General features: G+C 45.0%; 1 long non-coding RNA gene across 2 annotated transcripts; it reads left to right on the top strand.

The window, feature by feature from the left end:
* Positions 1 to 269: 269 nt before the first annotated feature.
* On the top strand, positions 270 to 23,496 carry LOC137598500 (uncharacterized). Of its 2 annotated transcripts, none has more exons than XR_011036689.1 (4): positions 270 to 404; positions 3,201 to 3,534; positions 16,525 to 23,070; positions 23,179 to 23,496. It is a non-coding gene; the product is annotated as an uncharacterized lncRNA (long non-coding RNA). The 2 variants fall into 2 exon arrangements; XR_011036690.1 differs by having other exon boundaries at positions 16,525 to 23,084.
* The last annotated feature ends 3,632 nt before the right edge of the window (positions 23,497 to 27,128 follow it).

Raw genomic sequence — 27,128 nt, 5'->3', positions numbered from 1 at the left:
TACTCTAACTCATCCCTGTATGTTCTTGTTATTGCGCAATAAGTACCCCAACTCATGAGAGTTCCTATAAACATGTCTGCCTATGAAATACACCACCCGTTTCTCCACGAGTTTCCTGTAAACGTGTCAACCTGTGAGATGTACCACTTATTGTATTATCTTAGCTGATGCTCGTATTTGCCTTATCAGCCTAAATAAGGAGAGACTGCTGGCCTTGACCAAAGATGGATGTTGCCTGCAAGTGGGGACCGGCCCTCCTCACTTGCACGCGATATTCCACTGTAAAGAAGAGAGATTTTTCTCTACCAGTCAGAGCCTACCACGGGTCTAGGTACGGACGCCTGGTCATTTGTTTTTCATCTGCTGCTCTGACTGGGGTGTTGGCTCTCCGCCTATTGTCAACGGTAAGAGTGATTTAGCTGATGACTTGTTTGCATTCTTTGAACTGATGTTAATGTGGGGATTACGGGAGTGACAACCTGTATCTAGCGTTTTCATCACTGTTGATTATATTTGCTTGCTTTGTGGATCTTTTGTTATTATAAACATATTAACCATTTGTGAGTGTGCTGACTTACTTCGGACCTTAGGCCTTCAAATAAGGCTTAAAATTTCACAAAGCATCTTGGCGTCACGAACAGGATGGATTTCTATTAAAATGCTGCGAGCCGCACACTGTTGATATATTTAAAAGGCAAAAGAAAGTTGTGCTCCGGGAGGAAGATGCCTCTACGGAGGAGTTGTTGACTGTTCCCGGATGGGAAAAAGAGCCTTGGCGCAAGGTTGCTTTGTGTCTACGACAGTTTGGTGGCCGGCTGGAGGGCTGGAAAGATATTTTGGGTGAATGTTCTGTCCAAGATATTGTTCAAACTTTGTCCTCAGTAGAAGTGAAACCTAAAGCTCCACTGGCTGGGGTCCAGCGACGCATGTGGGTTTGTGCTACTGCATGGAGAGTACAGGCAGAAAAGCTTGCCATTGTGGAACATCAGAATTTGATGCTGAAAAATCAAATGTATGACTTGGGAAATCAGAAAATTTTGGCTGATACTCAGTTTTTGGAAATTATCTCGCTGGCATTCCAATAATGTTATCTATTTGAAAAATCTGTGGCATGTGTGGGACGGTTGCCCGCCCGTGAACGTTTAAATTCTCGAAAACGGGCTGATTGGGTTAAAATCAGGGCGTTTGTCGCAACAGCTTTAAAGGGCCCATATGGTTGGGATCCTGAGACATGGGATGGGGATATTTGGGATGATACTCATGATGGAGGACGGTTTGATCCCTATAAGGAGCGCCCCATTACGCACCGCCGCCGTGTGGAGCGTATCCCCAATCTGATCAGGAATCAATTGTTTGGTGAGGATGGAGCGCCCTTGAGAGATGCGGAAGGACGGGACATTTTTGAGGAAATACTTCCTCCTGCCCCTGCACCAGAAATTTCTAAGACACTGGAAGATTACACAGCTGAAGAATTGGCTCATTTGACCTCTAAATTTAAACAGAAACCCGAAGAACCGCTCGATCTTTGGGTATCCAGGCTGACTGAAGGAGCCTGGCTGACAGAAATAGACGCGGGAGACTGCCATCGATTTGCGGGGCCTTCCCGCGATCCAGTGGTACATTCTGAATATCAAGGGTTGACTTCCATGGTGGGAGAAGGAATTGATACAGTGGGAGCTGTATATACCAGAGCGGTTGCTAATCGCTATCCGACTCTCACCGATTGGCCGCCTTTAGATAAAGAATGGCACACTATTCGAGAGGGAAAGCAGCGGTTGTTGAGATTGTGTTTGAAAGATGGAATTTTTATGGAAAATGTTGATGTAATTCAGAGTCTCCCTGTAGCTAAACATATAAGAGATGCAATGATCAGAACTTCTCCTCCTGCCTATAAGTCGCTAATGTTGACTCTTATGGTGGGACATCCTGCGCAGCCCCTGGGAGAGGTGATGTCCGCAATGAGTGAACTTGGAAGTTTGGGCTCCTGGGAGACTCCTCGAGAATGTCGAGCCCCCCCTAGGACCTCCTTTTCTCCTCAAAACCGGGGACCCTGGCCTCAAGATGGCCAGGGTCCCAGCAGACGAGATATGTGGAATGCCTTCATTAAAGCCGGGGTTCCTAGAACAGAAATTGACGGGTTGCCCACAGCAGAGTTGCGAGAAAGGTGCAGAAGAAAAGGGTTGAAAGTCAATTGTGCTGAAATGAGTGGTATTTCTTTAAGAGAAATGGAAAAAGCGATGAGAGATGTTTTGCGGCAGAGCGAGAGGGGCAGAGAGAGCGAGACGAGCAGCGGGAGGGGCAGGAGAGATGCGCATCTTGAGAGGAGCAGCAGGAGGGGCAAGAGAGATGCGCCTCTTGAGAGGAGCAGCGCGAGGGGCAGGAGAGATGCGCTGTCTGAGAGGGAAAGAGAAGGAGAGGAAAGAGATTTGTTTTCTGCTTCTTCTTCTGAGTCTTCTTCGGTAGAGGAGGATTTTGCCCAAGTAATGTCCGTAAAAGAAATCCAAGAAGGACAAAAAACATAAGAAAGAAAAGCTAAAAGACATGAAAAAAACTGAACGTCTTTACCCCTTGTCGGATTTTGATCAGGATGATGGTCAAGCCCCTGATCTACAGACTAAATCACATCATGCACACTGGTCATTAGATGACGCACGCCCACATGTAAAAATGAAAATACATTGGAAAAGCTCAGATCAGGAAGTAAGAGCTTTAGTTGACACAGGGGCAGAGGCCACATTGATTCATGGGAACCCAGCTAAATTTAAAGGTCCCTCAGTAACTATGACTGGTCTTGGAGGACAGATAGTTACCGGAACTCAGATAAAAATTAATTTGACCATTGGACAACTACCTCGAAAAGAATATTCAGTGGTTGTCACTCCGGTAAAGGAGTGGATAATTGGCATGGACACCCTTAAAGGAATGACTTCACACTTGGAACAGGGAAGATTTCAGTTTGGAGTAAACAAAGTAACAATGGGAAAAGTTTTAATGCCTCCTTTTCCAATTCTAGAAGCAGGCAAGGTGGTGAACCTTAAACAATATCGTATTCCCGGAGGACAGAGGGAAATTTCAGATACTATCAAGAAATACGTTGAGGCAGGAGTACTAAAAACTTGTAGTACTAAATGGAATAATACTAATCGGTGTTTTATTTTCTCCCTTTAAAGCGAACAAATAGCACTAATCTGTCTTTTCAGCCTGGTGAATCGAAGAGATTGATGGGCGATTGGATGTGGAAACTGCTGACTGGACGGCCTCTGGGGGACCTGCCTCGTCAACATGTCGTTCCCCCTCTCTCGTGATGGTGTCGCTCCATGGGCCATCACCCTCGCTGTCCTCTCTGTATGGAGCCTGAGGAAGGTCGACTCCTTGACCCCGTCGACTCTTCTTCCGGAGGCGAAACAACCCTATCCGATGCCTACTACTTCTGGGTTAAGCCTCCTCCTCCTGATCCGAGCACCCAGTGTGAGGTCCACATCTCTTCAGCTCACCCCATCTCCTGGTCAGTCGCCAGCGACTGCCAAACCGGATGTAAGAACACCTTTCTTCTTATTAAGCATGTAAAGTGGGCAGCCTTCAACCTGATCGGGGTCACTATAGTTTTTCGAATGATGCCCATAGCCCAACTTAAGGAACGTGATGCCGCCTATCCTTCTGCCAGCATAACCAATTTAGCCCCAGTCACCCCCTCTTGCACCCACCTTGCCCTTGAACGCACACACACTGAAGTACATTGGACAGTCCTGCTCCCACCGACACCAACGTGTCATTTCAGAAGGAAAAGAGCCTGGTATGACACTGTACTAAGTGGAGCAGGGACTGTTTTGGGTGTTTCTAACATGACTGATAATGAAGTGACTAGAACTATGCTTTCAAACACCGGCAGTGACATTGCACATGGTATCCAGACCCTTGGTGTCTGGCTACCAACACCTATTGCACCACATTAAGGAGCCGCCAACATCCTCCTGACGCAACTGAACTGGGACGTTGACATGTGGCACGCCACAGAACAAATACTGATGAATGGCACACGTGCCTTAAACCTTACAATGTGTAATTTACAATCTTTGCATACACTAATTCAGAAAGAAAGGTTCCCAAGAGTTGTGTCTTCATCATTTTTTGAACAATGGAGAAGTGTTTGGAATATTTCTGATGAGTATTGGTTACAGGTTCACCCGGAGATGACAGCATGTAATCAAACTATGTGTCAAGGTATGTGGTTACAAATGGCTGTGACGAAACCCATTACAGTCTGTAAGTATCGTGTACTCCCTGTAGTCACACCTACTACTTTTTATTTTGTACGACCTCGGGGAGATTGGTTCAGTCCACAAACTAATCTCACCTATGACTTGCGCGGATGCATAACTGATAAAGGTATAACTTGTATGAATGAGGTAATGTATCATGAAGCTTGCTTTACCAGGTCAGAGGTATTGTGTGATTGGTATGTCGAACCTCCTAATGACATGCTATTTCAGATAGGACCCCACTATATTTGTGTAGCTACCAATTCTTACCATCCACAGTTACCCAGGACACCTTTTTCTGGATGTTTGAACGATGTTTATGTTTTCTCGTGGAAACACCAGGCCTTCAAACTAACCAATTTTACCTGGACAAACCGCTTTACGGCTGTTCAGTGGGAGGCACTCAGACTCCCGTGGTCAGTCTCGTTGGAGCGCTTTAGCAGCGCCCTAAACCATTCCACGGAACTGCAAACGATCAGAGAACACAGGTCTAACGTTTCCAGGCTGAAGATATCAACATTAATAACCCAGGATAAGGTGGTGCATATAGCCAAAGAAATAGAGCAAGAATCTGCTCATCATTGGTAGGATATATTTACCGGCATGTCTTTTACAGCTAGACAGTCTTTCATACCTCCAATGTTCATTTTGATTTTAGTGTTGTCTATTATTACTTGCATGAACTTTTGTGCTCTTTTATATATTCGTCGGGTTAAACGAGCCCTAATTGATAGAATGTATAATTTGGCCTTCCTATAATGTGGATTGTAGTGGAAACCCGCTCATATTGGAATGGTAGATATAAAGTCACCCTATTCATAGATACTACCATTCCAGGGAATATTTCGAGATACGAACATGGTCCATATTGCATTTTGAGAACTCAACAATTTGACAAGTTTAGAGTTCATAATGGGCCAAGGGTGGAATGCGGAGGAAAGTGTATGTCCTATGTGTCCCATGAATGAATTCAAACTCATACTGTTCATCCTTATATGTTCTTGTTATTCCTTGTACTCGAACTCATCCCTATATGCTCTTGTTATTGCGCAGTAAGTACCCCAACTCATGAGAGTTCCTATAAACATGTCAGCCTATGAAATACACCACCTGTTTCTCCACGAGTTTCCTGGAAACATGTCAACCTGTGAGATGTTCCACTTGTTGTATTACTTTAGCTGATGCTTGCCTTATCAGTCTAGATAGATAGATAGATACTGTATTAATCCCGGAGGAAATTGCATATATCCACTGCTCAGGCATTACATAACAAATAATACTGGATAAACACCAGGAGAAAAGGAAATACTGACATCACAGGACATACCACAATACATACATTACACTAACAGACACAGCACTAACAGGACTTATATACTAAACTATAACTAAAATATAAACAGTATAAAATTTAAAAATATTACAGTATTAAAATATAAACAGTATAAAATTTAAAAATATTACAGTATTAAAATATAAACAGTATAAAATAAAATCTAAACAGTATAAAATAAAATAAAATAAAATAAAATCCATTTTCAACCCCGTGCTGACCTCGCCACCTCCCCCCCGCTCCTCCTGAGAGAGTCATTGTACCCCCTGATGGCACGGGGCACGAAGGAGGACCTCAGCCTCTCTGTGGAGGCGCTGTGTGACAGCAGTCTGCCGCTGAAGGTGCTTCTCTGCTGGGAGAAGGTGGTGTGCAGGGGGTGCCTGGTGTTGTTCATGATAGCCTTAATTTTAGACATGGTCCTGCTCTCCAGAAGCATATCCACAGAGTCCAGGCTCAGCCCGACCACTGAGCCCGCTCTGCGGATGAGTCTGTTCAAACGGTCCATATCTCTTTTCCTGCCCCCCCCCACCCCAACAGACAATGGCGTATGACAGCACACTGGAGACTACGGACTGATAGAACATGAAAAGGAGCTTAGGACAGATGTTGAAGGAGGCCAGCCTCCTCAGGAAGTACATCCTGCTCTGCCCCTTCTTGTACACACAGTCCGAGTTGAGTGACCAGTCCAGTCTTCTGTCTATCTGCAGTCCCAGGTACTTATAGTTTTCTTCCACCTCCCTGCCTTTGATGATCACCGGCTGTGGAGAGGGAGGTGCCCGCCGGAAATTCAGAACCATCTCCTTTGTCTTGGAGACGTTGAGCTGGAGCTGGTTCTATTGGCACCACTCCACGAAGTCAGCCACCAATGCCCTGTACCCCCCCTCATCACCCTCCCGGATACATGCCACTATCGCGGTGTCATCGGAGTACTTCTGTATGTGGCATGTATCCGAGTTGTGCTTGAAGTCTGATGTGTCTGATGGGTGAAGAGAATGGGGGATAGAACGGTCCCCTGTGGCGCCCCCGTGCTGCTGGTCACCATAGAAGACAAACAGTCCCCCATACGGACGTACTGGGGTCTGTCCGTTAGGTAGTCCGTAATCCAGCTCACGAGGTAGGGGTCCACAGCCATGGAGGTCAGTTTATCCTGCAGGAGCTGGGGCTGGATGGTGTTGAAAGCACTCGAAAAGTCGAAGAAGAGCACTCTGACGGCACAGCCCCCGGCGTCCAGGTAGGAGAGTATGCGGTGGAGGAGGTACAAGACAGCATCGTCAACCCCAACCTTGGCCTGATAGGCAAACTGGAGAGGGTCCATAGCACCCTGCACCTGTGGACGCATGAGCTCCAGGACCAGTCGCTCTAGGGTCTTCATTACGTGGGAGGTAAGAGTGACTGGTCGGTAGTCGTTGAGCTCAGTAGGGCGTCCTTTCTTGGGTACAGGGACAATGCAGGAGGTCTTCCACAGTGACGGGACCCTCCCCAGCCGCAGACTGAGGTTGAACAATTGTTGCAGGGGGTCCCCTAGTTCCGAAGCACAGGCTCGGAGGAGTCTTGGGGAGACCTTATCTGGTCCAGCCGCCTTGTAGGGACGGAGCCTCCTCAGCGTTGTCGTCACCAGGTCTGCAGTGATGGTCTCGGTCATGGTGGAAGCAGGAGGTTGTGGCGAGGTTGGAAGTCCAGTGGTTGAGGTGGGGCCGTTGAGCTTCGCAGTTCTTGGAATGGGCTCGGGAGAAGTGGCAGGGGTGGAAAGAGAGGAAGCACAGGAGGAGGGAGCATCAGTGGAGCGGGGAGATTGCTGGCCTTGACCAAAGATGGATGTTGCCTGCAAGTGGGGACCGGCCCTCCTCACTTGCACGCGATATTCCACTGTAAAGAAGAGAGATTTTTCTCTACCAGTCAGAGTCTACCACGGGTCTAGGTACGGATGCCTGGTCATTTGTTTTTCATCTGCTGCTCTGACTGGGGTGATGGCTCTCCGCCTATTGTCAACGGTAAGAGTGATTTAGCTGATGACTTGTTTGCATTCTTTGAACTGTTTATGTGGGGATTACAGGAGTGACAACCTGTAGCATTTTCATCACTGTTGATTATATTTGCTTGCTTTGTGGATCTTTTGTTATTATAAACATATTAACCATTTGTGAGTGTGCTGACTTACTTCGGACCTTAGGTCTTCAAATAAGGTTTAAAATTTCACAAAACACATGCTTTCATCACTTCCAGACTAGATTACTGTAACGCACTTTTTTCAGGCTGCCCCAAAAAGTTGCTGAAGACACTTCAACTAATCCAGAATGCTGCTGCCCATGTTCTGACCAGGACCAGTACCAGAGACCATATTTCTCCTGTGTTGGCTTCTCTGCACTGGCTTCCTGTGAAAGCTAGGGTAGATTTTAAAATACTCACTTCCAAAGCCCTTCATGGCCAGGCACCAACCCATCTGAAAGAACTTTTAGTTCCATATAATCCATCTAGAGCAGTTGTTCCCTAAGTGTGAGTGCAATAGCAGCTTAGCACCTTGAAACACATAATTAAATAATTTAAACACTTTTTAATGGTGGATTAACAGTTTAAATATTTAAATTTATTCACGGAAATCATTTATAATTTTCAATTAAAAAAATGTGTAAGTAGAAACGTAGTCTTGTGTTTCCCCACACTTCATGCGTTTTTGGAGGCGAACGACCTTGTCATGGGTGATCAGGTAAAAGCAATCATAACTGAACACCTCAACCAGCTTGCCGAGCAGCTGCGGAAATATTTCCCCACCCATGGACGAATCTCATGCGTGGATTCACAACCCCTATGAAGTGTCCCTCCCTGTCCCACAGCTGTCACTTCAGCAGCAAGAAGATCTGACGTGACATCCGACGGAGCGCTGCAGCTGCATTTCAAGCGAAAGCCACTCGTAGTCTTCTGGACCGAGGTAATGACAGCATACCCGGTCCTGGCGAAGCAAGCCTTGAGAGTTTTGATGCCTTTTGCAACAACCTATGTTTGCGAGAAAGAATGTAGCCGCAAGAGGACACAAGCCAGTGTCTTATTGTGCCAGTCCCAAGCCCGGATAAATACAGAGGGTTGCGTCAGGAAGGGCATCCAGCGTAAAACTTTTGCCAAATCAAAGATGCGAATCAAACCTATGACTTCCATACCGGATCGGTCGAGGCCCGGGTTAACAACGACCGCCATCGGCGCTGTTGACCTACAGGGCGCCGGTGGAAATTGGATTACTGTTGGTCGAAGAAGGAGAGGAGGAAAGTGCGTTCGCTCGAAGAAAGAGGAACACCAAGAGTATAAGAGTAAGAGTAGGGACGTTGAATGTTGGAACTATGACAGGAAAAGGTAGAGAGTTGGTTGACATGATGCAGAGGAGGAAGGTAGACATACTGTGTGTCCAGGAGACCAGGTGGAAAGGTAGCAAGGCTAGAAGTTTAGAAGCAGGGTTCAAGTTGTTCTATCATGGTATAGATGGGAAGAGAAATAGAGTAGGAGTTATCTTGAAGGAGGAGTTTGTTAGGAATGTCCTGGAGGTAAAAAGAGTGTCAGATAGAGTGATGAGTCTTAAGCTAGAAATAGAAGGTGTGATGTTCAGCGTTGTTAGTGGGTATGCTCCACAGGTAGGATGTGAGCTGGAGGAGAAGGAGAAATTCTGGTCGGACTTTGATGAAGTGATGCAGAGCATGCCTAGAAGTGAGAGAGTTGTCATTGGAGCAGACTTCAATGGACATGTTGGTGCAGGAAACAGAGGTGATGAGGAGGTGATGGGCAGGTTTGGTATCCAGGAGAGGAACGCAGAAGGACAGATGGTAGTTGACTTTGCAAAAAGGATGGAAATGGCTGTAGTGAATACTTTCTTCCAGAAGAGGCAGGAACATAGAGTGACCGATGAGAGTGGCGGTAGGAGCAGACTACATCTTGTGTAGACGGTGTAACTTGAAAGAGATCAGTGACTGCAAAGTAGTGGTAGGTGAGAGTGTAGCCAAACAGCATAGGATGGTGGTGTGTAGGATGACTCTGGTGGTGAAGATCAGGAGGGCAAAGGCAGAGCAGAAGACGAAATGGTGGAAGCTGAAAAAGGAAGAGTGTTGCATGACTTTTAGGAAGGAGTTAAGACAGGCTCTGGGTGGTCAGGAGGTGTTTCCAGATGACTGGACAACTACAGCTAATGTGATCAGGGAGACAGGTAGAGTACTTGGTGTGTCATCTGGAAGGAAAGTAGAAAAGGAGACTTGGTGGTGGAAAGAGGAGGTACAGGAGTGTATACAGAGAAAGAGGTTAGCTAAGAAGAAGTGGGACACTGAGAGGACTGAGGAGAGTAGACAGGAGTACAGGGAGATGCAGCGTAAGGTGAAGGTAGAGGTAGCAAAGGCCAAACAAGAAGCTTATGATGACTTGTATGCTAGGTTGGACAGTAAGGAGGGAGAGACTGATCTATACCGGTTGGCAAGACAGATAGAGATGGGAAGGACGTGCAGCAGGTTAGGGTGATTAAGGATAGGGATGGAAGTCTATTGACAGGTGCCAGTAGTGTGATGGGAAGATGGAAAGAGTACTTTGAAGAGTTGATGAACGTGGAAAATGAGAGAGAACAAAGACTAGAAGAGGTGACTGTTGTGGACCAGGATGTAGCAAAGATTAGTCAGGATGAAGTGAGGAGGGCATTGAAGAGGATGAAGAGTGGAAAGTCAGTCAGTCCTGATGATATACCTGTAGAGGTATGGAAGTGTCTAGGAGAGGTGGCAGTAGAGTTTCTGACTGGGTTGTTCAACAGGATCTTAAATAGTGAGAAGATGCCTGAGGAGTGGAGAAGTGTGCTGGTACCCATTTTTAAGAACAAGGGAGATGTGCAGAGTTGTGGCAACTACAGAGGAATAAAGCTGATGAGCCATACAATGAAGTTATGGGAGAGAGTAGTGGAAGCTAGACTAAGGGCAGAAGTGAACATTTGTGAGCAGCAGTATGGTTTCATGCCAAAAGAGTACAACAGATGCAGTATTTGCTTTGAGGATGTTGATAGAGCAGTAATAATAGTAATCTATACTTTAATGATCCCTCTTGGGGAAATTCTTTTTACACTCACACTCACACATGTATATATATGTGTTAATTACACACATGGGTTAGAAGTTACAGGCCCCTGAACACAGCACACACTAGGGGCCTGTAGGCATGCAATTAGTAAGAGAGGACATACAGTGATACAACGGAGGTGGAGTGACGGGTCGCGCACGAGGGTCGCGCCCCAATGAGCATCTTGTAGGGGGGACGCGCCTTGCTCGAGGGCGCCTCGGCATTGGCTGGGAGGTGAGCCGACACGAGCAGTTCACACTCCGGGGGATGTTCTGGCGGGAGCGGGATTTGAATCCCCGATGGCTGGGCGATCCTGTCTTCAAGACAATGGCTCTACCGCTGAGCCACTGCCGCCCCACTAAAGAGAAGAGAAGTACAGAGAAGGCCAGAGGGAGCTGCATTTTGTTTTTGTAGATCTGGAGAAAGCTGATGACAGGGTGCCCAGAGAGGAACTGTGGTATTGTATGAGGAAGTCTGGAGTGGCAGAGAATTATGTTAGAGCAGTGCAGGACATGTATGAGGACTGTAAGACAGTGGTGAGGTGTGCTGTAGGTGTGACAGAGGAGTTCAAGGTGGAGGTGGGACTGCATCAGGGATCAGCTCTTAAGCCCCTTGTTCACTATGGTGATGGACAGGCTGACAGACGAGGTTAGACAGGAATCTCCATGGACTATGATGTTTGCAGATGACATTGTGATCTGTAGTGAGAGCAGGGAGCAGGTGGAGGAGAAGCTAGAGAGGTGGAGGTTTGTCCTGGAAAGGAGAGGAATGAAGGTAAGCCGCAGTTGGACAGTGTACATGTGTGAATGAGAGGGACCCAAGTGGAAGAGTGAGGTTACAGGGAGAAAAGATCAAGAAGGTGGAGGATTTGAAGTACTTAGGCTCAACAGTCCAGAGCAATGGAGAGTGTGGAAAAGAGGTGAAGAAGCATGTCCAGGCAGGATGGAACGGGTGGAGGAAATTGTCAGGTGTGATGTGTGATAGAAGAGTTTCAGCTAAAATGAAAGGCAAGGTGTACAAAACTGATGAGACCAGCGATGTTGTTTGGCCTAGAGACAGTGTCACTGAAGAAAAGCCAGGAGAGAGAGCTGGAGGTAGCAGAGATGAAGATGCTGAGGTTCTCTCTGGGAGAGACCAGGAAGGATAGGATCAGGAATGAGTACATCAGAGGGACAGCACATGTTAGAGGTTTTGGAGATAAAGTCAGAGAGGCCAGACTGAGATGGTTTGGACATGTCCAGAGGAGAGATAGTGAATATATTGGTAGAAGGATGCCGAGTCCTCTCCAAGGAACCATCACCTTATCGTGGTGGAGAGGTTTGTGTGCCCTAAGGATCCTGGGAGCTATGTTGTCGGGAGTCTTGTACTCCTGGTAGGGTCACCCAAGCCAAACAGGTCTAAGTTTCAAGTTTCAAGTTTATTTATTTTTATATAGCCCAGATTCACAAACAATGTCTCAAAGGGCTTTACAATCTGCACATGGACGATATCCCTCTGAACTTTGTGCACTGCAAGCAGTGCGACCCTCGCATCGGATAAGGAACAACTCCCCCCAAAAACCCTTTTAACAGGGGAAAAAATGGATGGGAGAAACCTCAGGAAGACTGCAGAGGAGGGACCCCTCTTCCAGGAGTGGACAGACGAAGCAATAGATACCGCATGTACAGATTAACAACACAATAATAATAACAGTAACAATAACAGTAACAATAAATGTATAACAAAGGCATGCCGATCCATCCAGTAGAGCGAGTCACCACCAGCCGATGAAGCACACAGAGGTCACCGATTGCCGAGGATCCACCACTCTGAGGACAGACCAGACAGTGCCTAAGTCATTCAGCTCAAAAAAGTTAAGTCTCAGGTGAAGGGCCAGACAAAGAATGGTTCAGAAGATCCCATGAAAAACGGAAAAGGGAAAAATGTGACCCTGCCCGGAGGAAGCCCGGGGCCCACGTTTTGAGCCAGGCCTGGACGGAGGGCCCGTCAGCGAGCGCCTGGTGGCAGGGTCTGCCACGGGGCCCGGCCGGGCTCAGCCCGAAAAGGCAACGTGGATTCTTCCCACCTCTGTGGACCCATCACCCGTAGGGCAGACCGATGGGGTCGGGTGCACTGCCATATGGGTGACAGTGACGACAGGGGGTCACGACGGACCAGACCCGGGCGGCAGAAGTTGGCTTTGGGGACGTGGAATGTCACGTGGAAGGAGCCGGAACTTGTGTTGGAGGTGGAGCGCTACCAGTTGGATCTGGTGGGGCTTACCTCCACGCATAGCCTCGGTTCTCGATCCAAACTCCTGGATAGGGGTTGGACCTTGTTTTACTCCGGAGTTGCGTGAGGCACAGGGCGGGTGTGGGGATACTCACAAGCCCCCGGCTGAGCGCCGCTGTATTGGAGTTTACCCCGGTGGACGAGAGGGTCACTTCCCTACGCCTTAAGGCTGTGGGGGGGGGGGGGGGGGGACTGACTGTTTGTGCATATGCACCAAATATCAGTTCAGAGTATTCGGCCTTCTTGGGGTCCCTAAATGGGGTCCTTGAAGGGTTCCCTGCAGGGGACTCCATTGTTCTCCGGGGGGACTTCAACGCACACGTCGGCAATGATGGAGACACTTGGAGGGGCGTGATTGGGAGGAATGGCCTCCCTGATCTGAACCCGAGCGGTGTTATGTTGTTGGACTTCTGTGCTAGTCACGGATTGTTCATAACTAACACCATGTTCGAACACAAGGATGCTCATAAGTACCTGGTACCAGAGCACCCTGGGTCGGAGTTCAATGATTGATTTGTGATCATATCATCTGATCTTCGACCGTGTGTTTTGGAAACTCTGGTGAAGAGAGGGGCAGAGCTGTCAACTGATCACCACCTGGTGGTGAGTTGGGTCCGTTGGCAGAGGAAACCTTTGGATAGACCTGGTAAGCCCAAACGAGTAGTGCGGGTGAACTGGGAACGTCTGGAGGAGGACTTTGTCCGCGAGGCCTTCAATTCACACCTCCGAAGGAGCTTCTCGTGCATCCCTGTGGAGGCTGGGGGCATTGAACCTGAATGGTTGATGTTCAAAACTTCCATTGCTGAAGATGCAGATGAGAGCTGTGGTCTCAAGGTCTTGGGTGCCTCAAGGGGCGGTAACCCTCGAACACCGTGGTGGACCCCGGTGGTCAGGGAAGCCGTCCGACTGAAGGAGGCCTTCAGGGGCATGTTGTCCCTGAGGACTCCTGAAGCAGTTGCAGGGTACTGACGGGCCAAAAGGACTGCAGCCTCGGCTGTGATACAGGCAAAATAGAGGGTGTGGGAGGAGTTCGGAGAGGCCATGGAGAAGGACTATCGGACGGCACCAAAGTTGTTCTGGAGGACTGTCCGACACCTCAGGAGGGGGAAACGGGGAACCATCCAAGCTGTATACAGCAAAGATGGGACACTGTTGACTTCAACTGAGGAGGTTGTCGGTCGGTGGAAGGAACACTTTGAGGAACTCCTGAATCCAACAACCCCAACTGACCCGTCCTCTGTTGCAGAGGCAGAGCTGGAGGATGATGGGGGATCAGAGTCAATCTCTCGGGGCGAAGTCACCGAGGTAGTTAAACAACTGCACGGTGGCAAAGCCCCGGGTGTTGATGAGATTCACCCGGAAACGCTGAAGGCTCTGGGTGTTGAGGGACTGTCGTGGATGACACGCCTCTTTAACATTGCGTGGAAGTCTGGGACAGTGCCGAAAGAGTGGCAGACTGGGGTGGTGGTTCCTCTTTTTAAAAAGGGGGACAAGAGGGTGTGTGCCAATTACAGGGGCATCACACTCCTCAGCCTCCCTGGGAAAGTTTACTCCAAGATGCTGGAAAGGAGGGTCCGGCCGATTGTCGAGCCTCAGATTGAGGAGGAACAATGTGGGTTCCGTCCTGGTCGTGGAACAACGGACCAGCTTTTTACTCTCACAGGGATCCTAGAGGGGGCTTGGGAGTATGCCCATCCAGTCTACATGTGTTTTGTAGACTTGGACAAGGCATATGATCATGTCCCCAGGGATATACTGTGGGAAGTACTGCGGGAGTATGGGGTGAGGGGGGCCTCTCCTCAGGGTCATCCAATCCCTGTACGCCCAAAGTGAGAGCTGCGTTCGGGTTCTCGGCAGTAAGTCGAACTTGTTCTGAGTAGCTGTTGGCCTTCGCCAGGGCTGTGCTTTATCACCAATTCTGTTTGATTTTCATGGACAGGATATGGAGGCGTAGTCGTGGTGAGGAGGCTTTACAGTTTGGTGGCCTGAGGATTGCATCACTGCTTTTTGCAGATGATGTGGTCCTGTTTGCATCATCAGCCTGTGACCTGCAGCCCTCACTGGTCCGGTTTGCAGCCGAGTGAAGCGGCAGGAATGAGGATTAGCACCTCCAAATCTGAGGCCATGGTCCTCAGCAGGAAACCGGTGGAATGCCTTCTCCAAGTGGGGAATGAGGTCCTTCCACAAGTGAAGGATTTTAAGTATCTTGGGGTCCTTTTCACGAGTGAGGGAACACTGTTAAAGCGCTTTGAAATGTCTGTTGCCATGATTAAGCACTATATAAATAAAACTTGATGGATTGACCTGTAAACTGGCTACGCGACATCTCCAAAATTGGGTCATCTATCTATGGCTGATGCAGATTCTGATTCATTCCTTTGTGTCATCTATACTTGACTGTTGTTCTGTCATCAGGGTTGCCTCGGTCTGGTACTGGAGGCCTTTAGATTGTTCAGAATACAGCAGAAAGATTATTAACTAAAACTAGGAAATTTGTTCATGGCACCGCCGGGACACCCATACCAGATCTGGGTTGTTTGGCTCAGCATATCAAGCCAACAATCACTAAAGTTGCGGTAAAAGTTGATTCAGGTCTCAAGCTTGACAGCCAGATCAGGGCAGTAGTTAAATCAAGTTTTTATCATTTGAGGCAGCTGGCCAAAATAAAAAATTCTTTCGAAGCAACACTTTGAAACAGTCATCCACGCCTTTGTCACCACTAGGCTGGACTCCTGTTATTCCCTTTATGTGGGGTCAGTGCTTCTTCCATCTCCAGATGGTGCAAAACGCTGCTGCACGTCTGTTGACCAGCACCCGTAAGCATGAACACATTACCCCCATTTTAGCCTCACTCCACTAACTGCCCATACATTTTAGGATCCATTTTAAAATTATTTTATTTACTTTTAAATCCCTGAATGCTCTTGCCCCACCTTACCTCTCTGAGCTTCTACACCCCATGTACCTGCTCCCTCTCTCAGGTCAGCAGATCAGCTGTTCCTGAATGTGCCCAAAACCAAATGGAAGCTCAGAGGGGACTGTGCATTTGCTGTTGTGGCTCCTAAATTGTGTGTATCTGCCTCAACAGATCGGACTGTTAGAATAATGTATATAAATTATCTCATATTTACTCTTTATATTCCTTTTACTCTTTGTAGCATGGCCATGTTAATGTTTATATCTGTATGAAGTGTATTGCTATGTTTTAAGTTCTTTTCTAGGCAGACGAAACCAGCAGGGGGACCACCAGAGTGTTGGTGGGAGCCATCTGAGCAGGATGCGACCTCTGAATGACAATAAGAATGACAATGGTTGTTATCTTCAAAGGAGAGGATGCCCTAAAACAGATTAGAATGACTGTCACTTTTTTATTTCATCATGACAGATGTTGTTTTACTGTCATCTTTCTGCCCCCCATCCCTTAGAAAAATAAATGTAAACAGGGACTGCCCTAAATAAAAAGAGGGTTCGGCAGAGAAATCCTTAGAGCGGATAGACATTTGTATCGAGCACACCTCTGTCCGTTCTCTTCGCGAATAAAAAATATAAACTGTTGTCTTCTCCTTTTTGTCTGTGTTTTGAATGTTTTAGGTTGCATGAACCTGACATTAATTTGGTCCTTCGAGCCGGATGCCAATATACCTAGGGATTACAGCGGGTGACGAGGACACCGGAAAGACCGTGGCCACGGCAGGTTAGCCTAGGAGCAGCCTAACAGATCCTTTCCAGGACCGGCCTCCTAGTCACCAGCTGGGATCCACGGGTTGACGGCATTTCGAGAGAGGAAAGACAACAGTGGTGAGTTGAAGTTTGTTTAAAAAAGAAATGAATGACTGAGGGTCATCGCGCGAAGTAAAAGAGAAAAACCCTGAAAATACTAGTCACTAGCAGGTAACAAGGGACGGCGGAGTCCGACAAATTCTGTATAAATTGATGGACGGCGGAGTCCGACAAATTCCGTGTGAATTGGGCCGTGAAAAAGAGAGGATGGCGGAGTCCTGCAAAATAGATGCTTAAATTCCGTAAAACAAACGTTTGTGAGAGAGTGTGAATGGAAATAAAATACCACTAGGTATTTTTATTTCATACCAAAACAGTAGGATCGTAAGCAGCAGACTGGTGTGGATGCAAAGGCAAGAATTCTCCACTCGAAAGAGTTGAAGTGAGAATTACCACAACAGGAAATTGATTTGCTGCCCTACTGACAGAAAACCAGTCTTTAGAACACCCTAGGTGTTGACAGACTGGACTAAATTTTTAAAAATGGGGAAAGGAATAAGTAAAATAAAGGCCAAAGATACACTGCAGTGTTAAAATTGGAAACTTATTGAAAAACAGGATCCTAAAAAAGTTTAAAATTTAAGACAGATGATAATAGAGGATAGTATAAATTGGAGGTCAATTAAACATAAAAATAGCAGCGCTTCATGAAATAATAAAAACAACAACAACAATAGCAATAAGGTAGCTACAACATAATGGGGAAAAAATAAAAATGGATAAAATAACAAAAAGTATAAACACAAAGTAAGAAAAGGAAAGAATTAGCACATACTGTATATCCCATTGAAATAAAATGGGCATATGAATGTAAAAATTATATAAGTAATTGATATAAACTTTGTGGTGAGTCTTTCAGTTTCTGGTATATATTCTCTGTATACTATAGGGGAGAGCTGCTCAGTATGAAAGTGTCATGCCAGCCACCTGACTGAAATAAGGTCACCCAAGTTAGTGTGTGTTTGATAAGATCCAACCATATACGTATGGGAAGATCAGTGTGAGTGTGCAAAAAAACAAAACAAAAAAAAAAACATTAGGCGTACCACCCTCAAAGTGCTGGTCTAGTGTAAAGAATGAATGGAACGACCAAAAACAGATGAGAAAGTGTAGTGAAGAAACAGGAAGACCATGGACACAATGTGTGGACTTAGTAAAACTTTATATCAATATTACATGTACTTCAGGATTAACACCCTATGAAACGCTTTTTGGAAGACTTCATAGATTGCCCAAATTTTAAAATCAATGGGAACTCGATGATGAAGCTAATTTAGCTGATTATATGAGGAATATATTGGAAAAACAAAAAGAAAAACAAATTGATGAGAATCCTTTTGTCTCCTAGCAGGAAGTCATTTAGTTGAGCCAGGAGATTGGGTATTGATAAGAAGTATAAAGAAGAAGCACTGGTATTCACCAAGGTGGGAAGAACCATATCAGGTACTGCTGACAACCCCCACCGCTGTGAAAGTAGCAGAGAGGTCAACCTGGGTTCATTTAACACATTGTAAAAAGGTCATTTCAGCTGAAAGGCCCTATAGGAGAGGTGAGCTAAAGCCTGATAATAGGGTGGATCCAGACGTATAGAGACTGGTGAGATCCGAAAGTCAGTGAAGATCTTACAAGACACCAATCCTGGTAGAGGGTTTCGCATTTCAGCCAAAATGACCCCTAAGTGTTTAAAACAAGTTATAAGATGTTGGGTATTGATTTTCTTTTATTGTTAGTGTTTCTAATTATGTGGTACCTATGTGTGGCGTCAAAACCTCACACATTTCAGTTGCAAGACATTAAGTGTGCAAAAAGAAATGTTGCACCGACAAATTACGTTCCATGGATAACATCCTGGGTGTAGAACAACTCAATAACCCTTACTGTGTCTCCTAATACTACAACCTCTGTGAATATTCCTATAACAGCATTGAAAGGATTCTGGAGTAGAACAGAAACTTTGAGTAAACATTGGACAGGCTATTGGTGGTATTTAACGGGACACATTCTACAACTTGATTGGAGCGCTTTTATTACAACCCAGGATGGGCAGTACTGGCCGCCTGGTCATAGTGAAGAAGCCACATTCTTTAAAGATAGGGTAACCCTCAGCCATCTAGGCGAAAAACTTAGTTGTTGTGTGTCTAAACAGTACCATGAAATCAACGGAACAACCTAGAATGAATAATTATACACAACAAGCTGGCGTAAGAGCTGTCAGTGTGTCTTTCGAGGATGTCGACGGTTGATTCCAGGTTAAAACCGGTGTTAGTGGAATAAATAACAATTGGCTGCTTATGGTAGAACAGGCTGCCAAAGTGACGAATAGTGATTGTGTTGTATGCATGGGGCCTAGACCTATTTTACAAGTAGTTCCTGCAGTTATTCCAGAACAATGTGTATTGGAGGTCATGACTAGTACTAATCCTAATGCAAATTGTAACAAGTGGGATTATGTCTTCCCACTCACCACTACTGATAAGGGAAAACCATTATTCTCTAAAAAGGTTGCACCCGATAATTTTACTTGTATCAATACAACTGGACTTGGAAAACGATTAGGAAATCTCTCTCAAATTTCATGTAAAAAAGTCATTACAGTACCTGGAACTTTCAGACCAGTAGCTAGGGCTGACATTTGGTGGTGGTGTGGAGACGACAGACTTTTTGACAGACTGCCACACAATTATACAGGAGCCTGTGCTCTTGTTACATTGATGCTACCGGTTTCAATTTATCAAATGTCTGCTAATAGAGTTGCTGCGTTAGCTGATAGAGGGGGTTTCCCAGTAATACGTAAACAAAAACGTTCACTACATAATAACGATCCCACTTATATTGATGCCATTGGTGTGCCACGTGGGGTTCCCGACTAATACAAATTAGCCGATCAGGTAGCAGGAGGATTTGAGTCCTTGTTTTGTTGGTGGTGTACGATTGACAAGAACGTAGACAGGATCAACTACATCCACTATAATGTTCAAAAACTGAGGAACTGAACACAGAGTGGGTTTGAGGCTGTTTACAATCAGCTATCAGCAACCCCCCCCTAATGACATTTCAGAATAGAATAGCCGTGGACATGGCGGAGAAGGGAGGGGTGTGTTTTATGTTTGGGGAGGGGTGTTGCACTTTCATCCCCAAGAACACAGCTGCTGACGGAAGCCTCACCAAAGCTATAGAGAGACTGAGGACGCTCAATGGCAAAACGAAGGAACACTCTGGTGTCGACACGTCCATGTGGGATTCATGGATGAATGCCTTTGGCAAGTATAGAGCTTTAGTGACCTCAGTTTCAGTTTCAATTGGAGTTCTAACTGCAATTATGATTTTGTGTGGATGTTGTTGTATACCTTGTCTGTGTTCTCTTGTTAACCGTTTGATCACCACAGCTATTTCGCCCATGGAGAAAAGCATGGCTCAACTGTACCCTTTACTCGCTCCTGATGGCTACATCGACGATGACAGTGAGAATTATGATTTAGACCTATAACATGATCTCCAAGTGTAAGCATGTTTGTGCTCATAAGAATGAACTGACAGCTGAAAATCATTATGAAGAAGTTGATACAGTGATGTGAGGATTTGAGCAAATATGTGATAAACAGGAGGGAAATGTTAGAATAATGTATATAAATTATCTCATATTTACTCTTTCTTATATTCCTTTTACTCCTTGTAGCATGGCCATGTTAATGTTTATATCTGTATGAAGTGTATTGCTATGTTTTAAGTTCTTTTCTAGGCAGACGAAGTCAGCAGGGGGACCACCAGAGTGTTGGTGGGAGCCATTTGAGCAGGATGCGACCTCTGAATGACAATGGTTGTTATCTTCAAAGGAAAGGATGCCCTAAAACAGATTAGAATGAGTGTCACTTTTTTATTGCATCATGCCAGATGTTTTACTGTCGTCTTTCTGCCCCCCATCCCTTAGAAAAAATAAATGTAAACAGGGACTACCCTAAATAAAAAGAGGGTTCGGCAGAGAAATCCTTAGAGCGGATAGACGTTTGTATTGAGCACACCTCTGTCCGTTCTCCTCGCAAGTAAAAAATATAAACTGTTGTCTTCTCCTTTTTGTCTGTGTTTTAAATGTTCTAGGTTGCATGAACCTGACACAGTGAGATCCTCACACCATCAGGGGTTGGGCTCTGGGGGAATGCCCTCATTGCCATGCAGCCAAGTACGGGACGAGGACACTGAAGGACTGATAACTTTGTGTCACCAAGAAGTTTTTCAGTGATAATTCATAAACTCACTACTATATATTGTTCAGTTTCAGTAATCTTTGTTTTTTAGTAATCAGAATGTCATAATTCATATTGGAAGTGTGTTTAAAATGATTTCAAACTACTGATCAAGTAAAAATCTTTGTAATAATAATGAAATAAAATGAATAATGAATTATTTTAAAATTTAGCAATGATGCATCTATAGATGAAAGGGCCATGTTCAAATGTTTTTGAGGCTACTAAGTTTGGATTGTCTTCTTTGCAGGCTAGGAAAGTGATCGCTCAGTGAGGGTCACGGAGGAATTTTTCCCCAAGAATGTAATCATCGGGGTTTTCGCCTCCGTCTGTAGTGAAGAATAGTGAGACAGTAGCCATAGATCTGCGCCATCTTGGTTAAAAATTGGATTGTTGCATTTTATTAAATTTCCCAGTTTTGGTCCATGGCTTGACCCTTACAGCCCTGACCTATTTTCGCCGTTTTTTGGTACTTTTGATATTTGCCTCGATTACCACATTAAAATTATTTAACATACCCATGCTTGGTATGTTTATCTTCAGCTATATGAAGAGAGTTTTTATTTCCATATAACTTACTATATTGACATATTGGGGCAAAATATACACAGTCAAATTCGGAAATGGAAAAAATGTAATTGCACATAAAAACCACTAACATGCTGATGAAATTCATTTTGAACTCAAAAAAAGGTTGCCATAGGCTTCTAACATAATTTTATAGTTTGTGTCATTTGTGCCACTCTTCAAAGGAGTTTTTCAAAGTAAGAGTATGCACACGCATCATGCGTAAATCGTGCGCGTAATGGTGTGCATCATTGACGTTTGCGTCACATAACAAGATGCACCAATCATGGTACGTGTTTGCATCACATGACAAGCATGTATGAATCGTGTAACATGTTTACATCACGTGAATCACTTGTACAATGGCGACTACATGGAGAGAAACACGGCGTCGGCAGTCTGGATAAGGAGCGCTTTGAAGCGCTTTTCTTTGATCAAATGTAAACGATCATATCTCTAGTTTTCCGGGGTCAATCGGCTCCAAATAAAAACCGGAAGAAAGTTTCACATCTATACCGTCACGGAAACATGACCGCAGCAACCCACATGACAGAGTTCATTAGTTAAGAATGGTTTAAAAACATCATGCGCTCTGATCACGCCGGCGTGATCATCGGGCTTTAAGGGTTAAAAGCCATGGAAGGGGGGAATGTGGTGGAAAGTTTTTAATACAATAAAATAATATAGTAAAACAATATCCAAGTGAACCAAAAATCTGGATTGTTGTGTGTGTCATATTATTCAGCGCTTGTGAAGGTGGCCCTACGATGTCTTGAGGTCATGAAGATGCTTGATGAAAATAATTCCTGTTAGACCATATTTGGAAATGCTTGCATGACTGTGGGTATCCTTGGAAGAAGTTAGACACTGACAGAAGCAGCTAGCCAGATCATTTCAGACACTGTACCTGAAATTAGAATGTTTCTGCACAGGGTCATCCAGAGAATGTCTGCAGCAGATCCTCACAGGGGTCACGTGACTGATTATGTTATGTCATCAAATAGTTTTGTGAAACTGTCGACTTGATATTTCTGGTAACGTCTGGACGTCATGACGTACCAACTGAGAGCCCGTAAAGAACTGGTTGAAAGCAGATGGGCCCAGGTTAATACCTCCCCCTAGTCACACCTTTAGGGTATAAAAAGAGATGTGATTCATTTTCTAGTTTGTACTTGAAGTTTTCATCTACCCAGAGTACTCTGCAACAACACACCGGAGGACTTTTTTTTCATCGTGTCCAGAGCTCTCATCATGCTTAGATAAGTATTTGTCGAACTTGTCTGTCTGTCAATATCATCGATGATTTATTTGACTCATACTCAACCTGTGGATGATATTATTGTAATGCTACTCAACCTATACATGATTTGAATTGACAAATAAATATCTTGTATTTTACACCGTCTCCTGTCCTTAAGAAAAACGAAACCCCACCACAGAGCCAACCAGGAAGAGGTTGTTCTGACGTGTGGGAACACTTCAGTCTGATCGCTGCTGATACGGATGTGAAAATACACCTACCTTAATGAAGGAAATTACATATATAACGGTAACTAGCTTTAGGTATGATTTATCATCTGTGTATATTGATTAATAAATTCTGCTGTTAGTTTGACATTATAAAGCTATCACCTATTATTTACAAATAACTTTTCAGGTCCAGTGCTTGGTGTGTTACCATGGGAATACTTCCTCCATGATTACACACCTCACTGCCAAACATGGAGCTGCTGGAAATCGCTGGACCGAGATGGGTCGGATGCAAGTAGGGCAAGGATGCTACTGCAGACGCAGCAGTGGAGGTACATGAACCCCCACTGGCCAGGTCAGAAGACCCTGTGGATTACTGGAAAAACGACCAAAATGTATACCCAACTTGTTTAAACTGCTGAAATTTTTTTTTAATTGAGGCCGGCTTCATCTGTTCCTTGAGAATGAGTGTTCTCAAAATATGGAGAAATTGTGACCAGGAAAGAAACAGACTTAATCCAAATACTGTGGAAAAAATCATGTACCTCAATAAAAATCTTTGACCGCCCTCATTCCCAATTATCAGCCCTTCCATTGCTGCATTCGCTATTCAACACTCCACACATGTGTCAATCATTAATTATTAGTGCACGGAATATTCAGTCTAGGGTACATCAACATTTAAAAGGAAAGATACTTCAAATCCAAGCAGAAAGGAGGTGATTGTGCATGTGTGTAGATGAAAGCTTCTTGTCAAACTAACTTGCAGTGCAGGGTTTGAACTTTGCCAGGAGAACCTTCTAGTAATGATTCTGAACCAGTTGGCTCAAGTGATTCATTGCTTCACAGAGGCTTCATTTGCCCATCACTAGCCATCACTACCCATACTACATTTCAACATCCCCCCCAAACAGGAACACAGCAAGCTGACTGATGGTGTTAACTCTGTGGAGTCCACCAGGAAACACCAAACACCTTATATCTCCTCCCATCAAGGCTGATCTCCACCAGCTGAGGAGAACAGCACAGGTGGAGCTAATAACTGTCAACCAGCTGAAAGAACCTGCAATAATGTCTTAACAATTTTTTTGCACAAATCTGTGTCAGGAAAGTAAACTCAGAATTAGCTGCTAGATTTCTGTTTGCTCCTTTAACAAACTAGAATCAGATCTGATTATCAGGATATTTATCAGTGACTGACATCTGATGTTCACACATTTAGTCAGAGAGTTTTTACAAACTTATGCACCTCTAAAACCCTCATATTTCTTGTTGATGCCATTTAAACTCCTTTGTTCTACAAATGTATTTAAAGTTGGAGTTGTGTCCCAAAACCAAAGAATAATTAACAGATAAGGTGTAAATGATTTAAATCACACAGAACCACACCCCTTTGATTACACAGGCTTCCAGGTCTTGTCCGTGATTCTCTGCAGGTGTCTCCCCAGTTGAGACTGATGAGGAGGGTGGGGTCGCTGAGGTCACAGCCTATATCTGCCCCCAGATTCCTCTGCTCTGGAGCTTTTTGGCTGCTGATGGCTGACTGTCACTGCTGATGCTCTATATTTCACAAAAGAGAAATCAAATGGGCTTCTGTCACTATATGGGGTTACTCTCAGGTAGTGATGGGCAAATGAAGCTTTTGTGAAGCCCTGAATCATTTGAGCCAACTGGTTCAAAAATGGGTTCATTACTCGAACCTCAGTTATAGTGACCTCTCCTGGCGAAGTTCAAACCCTGAACTGCAAGTTAGTTTGACAAGAAGCTTTCAACTACACACATGCACAATCATCTCCTTTTTGCTTGGACTTAAAGTATCTTTCATTTTAAATGTTGATATACCCTAGACTAAATATTATATTCTATGCACTTATAATAATTGACAAATGTGTGGAGTGTTGTTGAGGAGCGAATGAAGGGAAAATCTGGTATTGGTTTGGTGTGCTTGTGCAACTATGGAAGGGCTGATAATTTGGGATGAGGGTGGTCAAAGATTTTTATTGAGATGCATTATTTTTTCCACAGTATTTGGATTAAGTCTGTTTCTTAGTGACAATTTCTCCACATTTGGAGAAGACTCGTTCACATGGAACAGATGAAGCCGGGGTGCATACATTTTTTTTGCCAGTTTAAACAAATTTGGGTAAACATTCTTGTGGTTCTTCCATTAATCCACTGGGTCTTCTGACTTGGCCAGTGGTGGTTCGGTAAAGTACCGCTGCACCTCCACAGTTGCGTATGCAGTAGCATTCCTTGCCCTCCTTGAATCCGACGTATCTCGGTCCAGCGTTTCCCAAAGGTTCCTATCTCAAAGACAAACACGACAACAAGCATCAGCATTTTAACTTTTTGGAAAAAAATCAGTCACAAATGGTCACTTTTCCCTCAAGTCTCCATTCCTCCATCAGAGATGTTGTGGCTGCACTGGTGTTAGCTGCAGTATGTGCTTTAGGGAACGGCACCACTCCCAGGAGCACTGTGTCCAGCTTCATCGGGTCCTCCATGTAGTGGCAGGTCACTGCAAGACAGGCCTCCATGTTTCCCAAAGATGTCCACATATCAGCAGTGAGACTCACAGCCTCCACCCTCACCATTACAGCCTTGGCCTTGGTCTTCTCCTCCTCATATTTCTGAAGCACCATGCTCTTGAGAGCTCGCCTGGATGGAAGAACGTACGAGGGATCAAACAATCCCACGAACTCCTTGAAGCCACAGTCATCCACGATGGAAAAAGGCTGCGAGTCTTTCACCACCAGATTTACCAGAGCTTCATCCAGCTCTCGCTTCCGGTCAACTAGGACAAATAGACAGAAATAAAAAGTAAATGATTAAAATGATACCAGAAGATTAATGTGAAACTACACTTAAGTTAAGCTGGCCTACGACTCATGAAACACAGCCAGACCACATTGTGTTAGTGTGTCTAATAATATAATAATATAACCAACCTTGATTTGGGGTCCCCTGATTTCCAGCAGCTCCATGTTTGGCAGTGAAGTGTCTAATCATGGAGGAAGTATCCCCATGATACTTCAGTTCAGCAGAACACACCAACCAGACCTGGACAGAAAATTATTTTTAAATAATAATACAGTTTGAATCTATAAAGTTGTCACATAAACAGCATAAGTTATTATCATTAATCAATATACTGTACACGGATGATAGACCATAGCTATCGCTAGTTACTGTTAGACATGTAACTTCCTTCATTACAGATGTGACATTACACCTACCTTACCAGCAGAGATCAGAATGAAGTGTTCCCACATTTCAGAACAACCTGTCTCCCTGACTGGCTCCATAATGATCCAACGATCCAAAAAAGCAACGCAACGCAATAACAGCAATAACAACTCTCCGACAAAAACCCACAAACGGTGCATTTTCCAGAGCGTATACAAAGGAGTTTTGGTGCTAACATTCAAAACTGTCACAAGTTAGAAGGCGTGTCAATGAATGACATCCTTGGACCGCGAACCAGTCAGGTGGTTCCCTCGGGATACGAAGCAGTTGCTGCTTTGAACGTCATTGTCACGTGACTATCTTCCGCCCCAAAGCAAGCTCCGAAGCAGTGGTTCTATTGAATTGTAGTTCTAGGGTTTGAAACGTGTACCGAAGCTTCAGTGTCGAACTGCCATCACTACTCTCAGGCAGGAGTGAGGATTTTGTTTTTTCATGTGCCCACATGAAGGACAGAAAATATTGAGGGCTGGGCTGAAAGGCTGAACTCAATTCTGCATAATAGTAAATTATAAAAAGTACATAGCATGGTCCTGACTAGCTGGTAACCGTCTGTGTTAAGAAAACTTTCTCATTGTTTTCTTTTCATAAATGTTGCTCTGGTGCACTGGTGTCATGCCTGGAGGGTACCCTGCCTCATGCCCCCAGTCTGCTGGGCTGCTAGGCCCCAGCAACCCCGCTATGGCGGAGGAAACGACCATTCAAAAGTTTGACTTTTCCCATCAAATGTGGATGACCATCGGTGGTGACACCTGCTAGTTTGTCCTATTACAGGTGTGTCCATGCAGACGAAGAGCACAAATTTAGCCAATCTCCAACCTTGAATCTCTATCAAAGATTCTTGAACATAGTGGCCAAACAGCTTAATGACTATCTAGTGGCAAACAATTTATT

The sequence above is a fragment of the Antennarius striatus genome, chromosome 7, assembly GCF_040054535.1.
Source record: "Antennarius striatus isolate MH-2024 chromosome 7, ASM4005453v1, whole genome shotgun sequence".
In the NCBI taxonomy this organism is placed as follows: domain Eukaryota; kingdom Metazoa; phylum Chordata; class Actinopteri; order Lophiiformes; family Antennariidae; genus Antennarius; species Antennarius striatus.
The sequence above is the reverse complement of the archived record's forward strand: the minus strand, read 5'-3'. Positions and strand labels throughout refer to the sequence as shown.